The sequence below is a fragment of the Rhyacophila brunnea genome, unplaced genomic scaffold, assembly GCF_057557595.1.
Source record: "Rhyacophila brunnea isolate RB1 unplaced genomic scaffold, BYU_Rbru_1.0 scaffold_13, whole genome shotgun sequence".
NCBI lineage: Eukaryota > Metazoa > Arthropoda > Insecta > Trichoptera > Rhyacophilidae > Rhyacophila > Rhyacophila brunnea.
Genome location: NW_028232785.1, coordinates 22,858,706 through 22,870,712, shown reverse-complemented (window position 1 = coordinate 22,870,712; position 12,007 = coordinate 22,858,706). Strand labels below are relative to the sequence as shown.

The following is a 12,007-nucleotide window of genomic DNA, read 5'->3' as shown; positions in this document are numbered from 1 at the left end:
GTTAAATATCTGACCGGCAACATTGTCTGAATGCCGTTAAAAAAAAAATACCAATGGCAACGCCGCATTTGTACCGCTCGTAAGCGACCGATTATTTTGGCGCGAGAAGCATTTTTGACAGCAACGCAGTAAGCAGTTTTAACCTTGCTATCTGACAAAACCATAAATTGAAAATAATTTGTATAAAAATGTAACCTTTAGAATATATTAACGTAAATATACCTTACCGTTTCCACCACAATTCCGGTGTGTTATTTGTTCACCTCAAAGTCCCGAATCCAGTCGAAAAATCCATACAACGAAGCAAAGGGACAGCATTTTTTTCACTTTCGAAAATGGAGCGAAATGAAAGTACCCAGGTATACATTTTCAATAGAATTCTAATGACAACGCATACTGTCTTCAACAGCGTACTAAAAAGGTGGTAACACCGGTATTTAGCGGTGAAACTCGAAGTCCCATCACATTAACCTGTTGACAGCTGATATTGATATTAAATACAGCATAAAATGGAAGTAAAAACCGAAATTATGGATGAAATATTGCCTGACGGAACGGATGAGGTAATCAGAGACGGTGCATACCAATGGATTGGCGTAAATCACTTCAAGAGAAAGGGTCGATTTGACGTGTCAGTCAAACAGGAAAATATCGACGACGACAGCAAAAATGTCCACTTAAAGGAGGTAAGAATTGTCAAATTTTGGTTAACAAATGCGCAATCAATTTCTAATCGAAACTTAGCACGACTATTCTTCAAGGTTAACAATTCTTTTTCTGTACGATATTGTTTTAAAATGAATCATATTAAAAGGGTTTATACCGTGGTTTTTCCCTCAATTTTACGAAATCAGTAATGAATGTAAATCATCAGGCTGCTGATGTTTTTTCTACCAAAAATATCGCACTGACGCTATGTGCGGCAGTACCCATATTAGATTAATTTCAATGTGTGTTTGGAGTCGGAGTAAGGACCTAATGGGTTGAAGAAATGGTTATTTTTTTATTAATTTTGTGGGTTTTAAGTGATATTATAAACATAATAATAAAGCTATGCGACTAAATATAATAGAACATTCATCGCCAGTTCGTCCTGAACGCACAGAAGAATTATGGAAATAAATATTGTGTATTATCAAATGTGTACCTTACTTTTTTGTCATCAACACCCTTTGTATTTTTAATAGTGGTATTTAGCTATTTATGATGGGTGTTTATTGGTTTTAAAAAATATCCATATATTACTTACAATAACACATTTAATATCAATTTGTAAGAAGTAACAACATTGTAGGAAGTAACAACACTTGACTTTGGAGGCTGCTTCATCTCCCGGCCCTCATCAAGGACCGGAGACTGACATCACCACGTAGAATCAAGCGAAACTTTACCAGCGTCCAAAAAAAATATAGATGAAGGGGATGAGTCCAAGCGTCGGAGAGCCCCAACAACACTAAGGATTACCATAAGTCAAGTTAATATCAATTGCATAAATAAAAAAAAACCAACGGAATTACCAGTTTTTTTTAACTAATTGCTCCATTACCTGTGATCCAATGTCCATTAATGTAGGAAACCCATCATTACCTACTAACTTATTTATTAAAATGTAAACATAAAATATTAATATTTTTAAGCCATATTATTTATAATCTACTTAGTTAAGTATATTCGATGTTTTATAGAATTAAATTCAGAAAACCAAACCCGACAAACAAAAATCGCGTCTAAGCTTAATTATTTTCCTACATAAATATATATTATTACCTACATTATGTTCCTCCTACTACTTTTATATACAAATAATAGTCCTAATAATAACTACGTAATTTAATATCTCAATTATTTTTTGGATAACTGTTTTTTGCAACTCTGTAGTTAATGACGACTTGCATTTAAAAATACGGCTCGGCATCCCCGATCACCACAATTCGGAGCGATCGCTGCTAAAATGCAGAATCCGCTGTTAAATAAATATAATTTCTTCTTATTAAATGCGTTATACCGCTGGATTATTCTTGTGATATTATGTTATGATATAATGTATCTTGCAGTATATAAAATAAATAAATATGAAAGATCTTCCAGCATTGAAATTTCAAGTAATGAACTTGTTTTTCGTTTCCTGAACATGTCACATATTTCAGCAAAGTTTTTGTGATTTTCAGTCATTTGAAATATTTTGAAATTGCCGGTTTTTTATTTTTTTGATGTAGTTTTTTTTTTAACCAGTATGTGTCATTTTATGTTTTTTGAATTCACCAATTCGTATGAATTTTTTAAAACACACATCGCATTGATAGCGTTTTTCACTAGTATGTGTAATTTTATGTGTTTTGAGTTGACCATTTTGTATAAATTTTTTGAAACACACATCGCACTGATGGCGTTTTTCACCGGTATGTGTCATTTTATGTAGTGTGAGACGACTACTTGTACTAAATTTTTTAAAACACATATCACACTGATGTGGTTTTTCACCAGTATGTGTCATTTTATGTACTTTGAGTACATAAATTTGCATGAATTTTTTAAAACACACATCGCACTGATGTGGTTTTTCACCAGTGTGTGTCATTTTATGTACCTTTAGTTCGCTAATTCGTATGAATTTTTTAAAACACACATCGCACTCATGGCGTTTTTCACCAGTATGTGTCATTTTGTGTAAATTGAGCTGATTACTTTGTATAAATTTTTTAAAACACACATCGCACTGATGGCGTTTTTCACCAGTATGTGTCATTTTATGTAGTTTGAGTTGGCTACTCTGTATGAATTTTTGAAAACACACATCACACTGATATGGTTTTTCACCAGTATGTGTCATTTTATGTACTCTTAGTCCATCAATTCGCATGAATTTTTTAAAACACACATCGCACTGATTGGGTTTTTCACTGGCGTGTGTCATTTTATGTTTTTTGAGGTCACCAATACGTAGAAATTTTTGAAAACAAATATCGCAATGTTGTAGTTTTTTACCTGTATGTGTCATTTTATGTTGTTTGAGTTCAAAATATCGTATAAATTTTTTAAAACACAGATCGCATTGGTGTGGTTTTTCACCGGTATGTATCATTTTATGCGTTTTAAGAGAACCACTTTGCTTGAATTTTTTAAAACACACATCACATTGATGAGGTTTTTCACCAGTATTTGACTTGGATGAGTTAAGACCCTGATACTTCATGCATGAAACGGAGTGAATATTTAGATGATTTACAGATTCAAACACTCCGTAACAATAATGGCAAATAAAGTTGCGTGGAAAATATGAAACTTTTTTCAACTTAATTCGAACCACCTTTGTCAAATATAGTTTCTGAACTTCCAATTTAATATTTTGTTCATCTTTAATAGTTATCTCTGAATGCTGTATCATCTTTTTGCTTTTATTGGTGGCAGGGGCTATTTTGTGGTAGACCAAGCTTTTGTCAACTGTGTCTTTTCTGATGATGTCCAGTGGTTTACTGTGACGTACTATGAAACATTGCTGGGTATAAACCTATAAAAAGAACAGGGTTTATATATTCAATTGTATTAAACAAATGTAGAGTACAAAGAAACGATAACGAAAACGATAGAATGTGTTTTGAAAGTTAATTGATATAAATACCTGATCTGGTGGCCTGTACTGTGGATCAGAGCAGCCAGGTTGGCTGGTTTTCATTTGGCGGTTTGCATTGTCAACAAATTCTTCCTTGATGACGATTCTCTCATTATCATTCTCAGACTTTATATTGATCAGACCGTTTTCACACATCTAGAATAATATTATTAATGTTATGTAACAGTATCACCATTATGAACCTATCCGTAATGTTTTGATTGTTTTATATAACTATTCGTCACATAACACATTGGTTGATTATTATTCTGAGAATGGCAGAACGTTATTTGTTAAGGTACAGTCAAGCGTTTAATAATTGCTCTCCATGTATTTGGTATTAGTTCCAGATAAATAGCTGATAGTGTCACCAAATATATCCTCCCCCTCAAAGTATGCCTCAAATCACGCATCCTGGGGCCTTATGTTAGAACTTGCGAGTCGTGTGAAACATCGTAATTATTCGCGAACGTGACGTAGGTTATCGAATTATGGCATGTCGAAACTTATCACTACCTGAATTAGTCATAATCCGTGTTGACATTATTGCCCATACCAAAGGGCACTCGTGACCATAGCCGCTCATACGACTTGAGTATGTGAGCATGCGCACTGATGTCTCGCGCCGATAACGTAGTTTAGTTTTGAACTGTCAAATAAGAGTGAAAGGCTAGGCTGCGAAAAGATAGTATTTTATTATTGGGCTCGCAAGAATAATTACCTACATATTATTATTTTATATTTCGCCAAAGCATTGCTATATATTTGTATCATTCACCCAATTATTGTAAAATATGTCAATCCCATAAATAGTTACTTTTGCTGCACTTTTAGGATCACGTAATCATCGCGAAACAGATCAAATAATTGAGGAGCAAACATTCAAAACGTGATTTGTCACACAGATGTTGAGCTGAGATAATCAAGAAAAACATATTGTACTGAAAATGGTTTTTTTTATTATAAAACTGTTTAAGGAAAGAATTTTAAACCTGGTATTTTGTATAATCCAAAATTCGCGGAAGTGGTTCATTTTTTGATTTGAAATTTGGACAAAACACGATTTGCATGAAACTTGTGGGCAAAACACTATTTGAATGAAAATCAAGGCATTATATTTTTTTATACGATAAAAGGTTCTTTGAACACTGATTCTGGTTTCCTTTCATAGATTTAAATATGGACTATCAGAATTGACAATAAACAGCATTTTTCAATATGTGTGACAAATCACTTTTTGAATATTTGCTCCTCAATTAGGTATGCTAACTTATGTCAAAATGCTTTTTCACTCAGTGATGCACTATTTATACGTAATTTCCGGTTAAACAAAGAGCTTGTGAGATATATTTTACAAATTCTCACGCCATATAGGTATATTATCGTAAGTTTAATGTTACTATCTACAAGCGTGAAGAGTTTACAATGCAAAAAAATGAATATGGTTGTATAGCTTAAAATTAATCAAAGATATAGAAGATGTATGTTATATTTTGACACATAATGACGTTTATAATAGGTATTATATCCATGGAGAATTAAAAAGTCGTAGGTAGGTATAATGTTGAGACGGACATAACCTTACCTGATTTCAATTAAGATCACTTAATTAAAACCTCTCCTTTCTTTTGCTACTTTTGCACGACCAATGACGTGAATTCATGTACCTATTTCTCGATTTCCATGTTTATTTTGATATTTCGTTTCGTATGTGACAGTGACCTTGAAAATCAAAACATCAAAATAAAGGAGTTCACTCACGGAAAGAACACGGCAATTACCATTTTATAAACAATAAAGATGCCAAATTATTATATTATTCACAATGTTACTTAATACTCTGTTATCTTGAGTTCAATTAATTATGTTTATGTTTGATAATGGTTTGTAATGAATAAATACCTACATAAAAATAAATGTTATTGAAGACACTGTGTTTATTTTGTTAAATCTTGTTTTACAGTGTAATAATATTATATGGTTTCGTATTTATGTAAGGTTATATCTACGTACATATATCTATATCATATTATACTGAATCAATCGAATATTATAGGAATTATACACAAACATAACCAACAAAAATAATGATTTCGTTTTTGATGTTTCATCTCGTACCATAGACATCGATTTTCTCGGTTTTGGCGATGTTGCCAACTGGTCACTCGCGAGTTAAAATAGTCCGTAGCGAGTGGGATTCAAAAATAGTTATTATCGTATACGGTATGAAACGGGCGATACTAACTTGTCATACCGCACAGTTTTCGACCACACGACTCGCAAGTTCTAACATACCCACCCCAAAACTCCATATAAAATTATAAATGACAAGCCCTGCAAAATTTACAATCCCCGATAAAACTAAATAAATGTTTGCAAACGAACGCGCAGTTTGACAGCGTTTCTTCACACAGGGTCACGTACCTGAACGCCTTCTTAGAAAATACATGCAACCTTGAATACTGCGGGCGCATTTACCGTTCAGAGTTTCAAAAATTTGTAAGTCTCCACCCCGCGCAATCTGAGTGTGAAAGTACCCCTCGCCATTATGATTTTAGATGTTTTTAAAGATAGTATCGATACGACGTCAGAGGAGACATAAACACCTCTCCCATGCGTCCGTGCGGCTTGACGGACGATTGCTTGATTCCAAGCCGTACAAGTGTGTAATCGCTAATATTGTGTAAACCCAACCTTGTAATTATTAAATTAAAGTGTTGTGCAAACCAATTAAATGTTGCGTGCCCTTGAATAACCGACATGCATATCACCCGCCAATTTAATGTGTTTTAGCACCGATCGTGCGCCCTATAATAACTACAATTTAACTTAGTCATGCTGAATCAATGTATACCCTCGCGTATTACTTCAATGCTTTGGATAAATAAATCCAGCTCTGCGCAGCGCTTTCAAATATAAAAATATATATTATAAATATAATATAATGTGACTATCCCGATGCCTCTCTCTAATCCAAAAGGTACCAGGACTTTGCTCAGCGCACCACCTGAGTTCGTTGTCCTCCAGGTATTAATAGGTACCTACTGTTAAACTGCGGATATACCGATACACTAAAAATGTCAGTGGGCGCGTGGGGTTTCATCATTAATTGATTGATTACCGAAACTGATGATTATACAAAAATGCCGTGATTTCTTTGCGAACAAAAATAATAATATTATCTATACCTAATTAATTTAGTCGAGTCGAGAGTGGCATGACTATTTAGAAAAATTTCGGACCCAATCATGTACCTACACTTGCCGTGTGAAGATTTCGATGGATGATTATTAAAGGTTGAGCCCGTGAGCCCCATATAAAAAAAACCCGTATGCGAAACATAACGGCCGGTGACCGATTGGCAATAACATTGAGTTTCAAATCCTGAACTATTTCGACTCAAGCAGCATTTATTTGAACTCTGTTTTCATAATCGGATTGTGCACAATCCCACAATAGTGAACTAGTTTCCAGGATTCTAATTAAATTAATAACAACATCATCCGTCTATTCCACCACGATTTTGCGAACTCATTTATCAGTTTTATCCATTTCATTACTATTTATATAACAATTATTACCGTGTACTTGTGTCTACTGTCAAGATGACAGAAAAAACACTTCCCGCGCTATCTATGACCCATACACAATAATATATAACAACACGTTTGGCATAGACGTCACAGCAAGGATCGACTGTCACACAAAATTATCGAGGTGTTTACACTTACCCAAAAAACGATGACATTGAAGGCTGTCATAGATCGTATGACATATATATGACAGTATATGACATTATATTTACACTCTGTGACACAAGACGCCAACATAAAGACTTGGATTCACTAGGGAACAAAATGTATCGCGACATGACGCCCAACATTGAGTCTACGTGCCGGCGCAACGTTGCGCTCTGTCGCCCATTGTTGCATGCAACATATGCGGTTTTTCTACGTGACGCGAGACATGTTACACGATGTCGCTTCTCTTGTACCTTGTACTCACTAGGGGACAAAATGTCTCGCAACATGGCGCGCAGCATTGAGTCTACGAGCCGCCCCAACGTTGCAAACTGTTCCGTACGTTGTACGCAACATAGCGAGGCTTTTCTACGTGATCCGCGACAAGTTGCATGTGTACGCTCTACGAGCGAGCGCAAGGGGGCAACCCATCGTCATTCGCGATGGCAAGTGCGATGGTATGGTCCAAACTGCGCGATAGGGAATTTGTATGAGTTTTCACACGAGATGTGAAAGAATAAAATTAATTTAATAACAATATTAAAATATATTAAAACTCTAACGATAAAAAAAAATTATATGAATAATATTATTTTTGATGCCGAGAAAAAATCAATGAAAAAAACGTTTATTTTTATTTCGATTTTTTATGAATTATTTTGATTCATATTAATTAATAAAGCAATAATATTATCAACCGCTGTATATTCGAAAATTAATATATCCATTATTTAATTTTTATATTTTTTGTTCTATCCATTACAGAAAAATAAATAAAATTTACTTACTATTTTTAATTTTAGAACAAGATATTAATTTATTGACAAGATCTTGGCCAAGCACAGGGCGTGACCGTACTATGGTCGTTCAGGTCGAGCGGAGCAAGAAAACGTATTAGACCACCATATAAGCACTGCGAGTGTATAATAGAATTAATACAATAACGTAGGTAAAAAGCTTATTACATACTTATTAATTGGCTGCTAATAACTTAAAGCACATTCAAAATACTATAATTTTGAATATCGGATCGTTCTTTTTTCTATATACCTATACTTGCTTTAAGTTTTTTTTTAAATATATAAATAATCTAATGCATTTAAGTTTTGTACTATTCCATTTGAGTTGTTTTTTTCGACCCGGGTTTCGTGTTTCGACATCTTCAGGCACTATGCCCACTCACCAATGGTAAATACCTACAGAATATCAACAAATGCAGTTAATTACATATTGTATAATAAAATTAATACAATAAAGTAGGTAAAAAGCTTATTATTTAATTAAGCTAGGTTATTTAATTAATTCGCTAGCAGTTCGCTAAGCATTTGATATCAAATTCGCATACCATCAGTGATAAAATAATGCCAGAATGTTTGCATATATGTAACAAAGGTCTAAAATTAAATTTACTCGAACAGTTGGAAATTAATCGCGAATTATCCAAAAGTAATCACATAATTAATGAAAATTTGGTAATGCATTCGTCGCTACTATTAAATATAATTTAAATACATGATTAACAAAATTATACTAATAATATTTTAATTAATTAATAATGTCAAGAAATAACCAAAGCACTCGAACACTGTACTTTCGATAAATTTTGTAAATTTTGATATCCATTAAAAACCCACTTAAGGTTTTTAAAGTATTAATAATATTACAATTAATAATAAGTATACAAATTCATAATATTGTTTGAACGAATAAGAAAATGTATTCTGTCTCTATCTATGCGTATGGTATTTTAGCAAAGGCAAACGGCCTATCTGAATAGTCTTGATAATGGTGTTACAACCGAAATAGCTATCGACAAATTTCTAAAAAACCTGTAGAATTTAATATTAATTATATTTTCATTTCTTTTAAAATGGAATTCTACCAAGTAAATGCTAACTCAATTAATAAGTTATTTACTTTGTTTATATTAAAATATGAAGTCATATTATTATACTGCTCCACTGTATTTTTTTAACTATGCAGAACAAAAATTAAATACCTACTTAAATCTTATTCCCTACAGTCTACATAATTATTTTTACCGATAAATAATAATGCCAATAATTGTTTCAGCGACGGCGTGTCATAAACGTAATAATTTATTATGGCATGTATATATTTGCTTCAAATTACAGAGGTACTTACGCGATCAGTGCTTCGAAACCTTTTATTATTTTATAAATCATGGAAATTCTGAATAAAAATAATATGTAATAAACTTTTACCCGATTTTTTTATATATGGATGTATATTATAATATTATCATTAACATTTAGGTACTAAACATTTCAAAGTTTTCGATTACTGTTTTTTTAGTAGTTCACCATTTTTTCTCATGTTAATCTTTTATGTTGAAAATTCACTGTTTTTGTGAAATACGGGATTTTTACATATGAAATGAAAGAAAATCCGGCTTCTATGTGAGAAATTATATATATCACTGTTGATCTTGTGACTGTTGGGCTACGTTTTATTTATGTTAAATTGCATAATTTTTTCGATATTTAACTTTTGTGTATAATAAAATGAACAGTTTATAAATTTACACTTGTTTACGTAGGCGTGTGTAGCCGAGATCTTTCAATATGACTACATAATGTCAATTATTATATGAATACAAAATCACTTACAATAAAAACGTTGTGGAATCGCCATCAAGTGTTATGCCAAGTCCCAAATCAAGATAAGTCTCCTTGTAAATTAATACACATTATTTAAACACTGTTTTAAAGTTGCATATCAATTGTTTGCAAATATTTGTATAAAAACAATTCATACTAAGTATTTTAAACAAATGTGCACTTTTTTTGTATTTCTTACTCATGAAAAACGTATGAAAACGCACAAACAAGAAAGTGTGGACGTGTTTACAAATATTTTGTTTGACTAAAAGTAACGCCGTGTGGTCTCGGCGAATGTTGTTTTGAATAAATCTCGCAAATTTGTATGATATGGACTGCCCAGACTACATTTAAATTGATGACAATGTTTAAATTTCAGGACGTGCGTAGAGTTTCAAATGTTTGTAACGTGCATTTTTTGTTAAGTGATATAAGTTTACAAACAATTATATAGGTAACTTATTTGCGAGCAGATTATCTTATTATGGAGTGATTATTCTACAAAAAGATCATACAATAATATCTTCTGGTTTATAATCCAAACAACTCTGTGCAGGTCCTCGATTTCATTAAATATATCAAATATATACATTTAAAAAGGTGAAGTGCCACTGGCTCCAACTGTTGGTAAAAGGCGCTTGTCGGTAAAACGGATAATAAAATTTGTCTAGACATCGCATGACATGGCATGAAAGACAAAAATGTGCTCTAATGATACTGCAATAAGAATCACTTTGGCGGCTATCGCGTTTCGGCGATAATTATATACAAGCAAATATTCTGCGGCATTGCTTCGTTGTGTGTCCGTATATTGAACAAGAAACATGTTCCGCGGCTTCGTTCCCGAAACATCGACGTAGATGCTGTGCGTCATGTTTCACGATTTGTTCCATAGTGAACCCAAGCCTTAAAGGTTCAAATAGACTATATGACGATTGTGCACATATGTGCCAAGAGCGTTTTAGTGTCTATGATTATATGTATGCCATTCCGACATATTATACATACATATTGTATGACAGCTATGACATCGTATTTACACTCTAAGAAACCGGTTTTTCGACATATATATGCCGGATCGACAATGAATCTATTTTGACAATTAATGCGACGCACCACCGCGGTTTTGGATGCACTGTCACTTAACTGTCACTCAACAAGACTATTTAACTAAAACATTCTGATATCAGTAAGTGGGTAATTATTTTACGTTACCTACTGACTTCTTGAAATTGGAAGGAAAACCCACTGTACAAGCCTTTTTGTTCTCTCTGACTATAAAACAATATGGTCGAGCAATAGAATACTAGCAATTGTTGATTTGATCACTTTCATTTAGATTGCGCATTTGTTAACAAAATTGTGTATACCCTCGCCTAAACAAATTTGGAATCTACTTACGTCTTTTAAGTGTATACTTTTGCTGTCGTCATCGATATTTTCTTGTTTGACTTGCACGTCAAATCGACCTTCGCCCTTGAAGTGATTAACGTCAATCCATTGCTGTGTACCGTCGCCGAAAACCTTCACCGTTTCGCCAACCAATACTTCATCAATAATTTCGGTTTTTACTTCCATTTTATGCGGTATTTAATATCAATATCAGCTGTCAATTAATAGGTAAACGTCATCTAGCCTCGTGTTTCACTGCTAAATACCAGTGTTTCCACCTATTTAGTACGCAGTCCCAGAAATTATGCGTTGTCATCAAAAATCTATTGAAAATGAATAGGTTTTTGTTTTTCACAACAAATAACGAAGAAAATCAAAAATATCTAGCCCTTTTTATATTAAGGATTTTATGATTGACATCTTCCGACAAAAATGCTATCCATCGAATTCAAGATATTCCATGATTTATTTTACCTTTTTTTTTCTCGACTTGTCAATTTTTTTTTAAGGCAGCATCAATTTTAATTCGGAAATATCGAAATTTTAGTAAAACCTACCTTTAGCGCATTTTTTAATATCGATATTATATCTTTTAGATAAAAATACGTTTTTACAGATTTTCATAATAATTATTGTAGTATTCT

General features: G+C 32.9%; 1 long non-coding RNA gene across 1 annotated transcript; it reads right to left on the bottom strand.

The window, feature by feature from the left end:
* Positions 1-1,510: 1,510 nt before the first annotated feature.
* LOC147076952 (uncharacterized) lies at positions 1,511-11,630 on the bottom strand. The gene is made up of 3 exons (XR_015069742.1): positions 11,373-11,630; positions 3,620-3,766; positions 1,511-3,508 (listed from the first exon to the last, which is right to left on the bottom strand). It is a non-coding gene; the product is annotated as an uncharacterized LOC147076952 (long non-coding RNA).
* Positions 11,631-12,007: the final 377 nt, after the last annotated feature.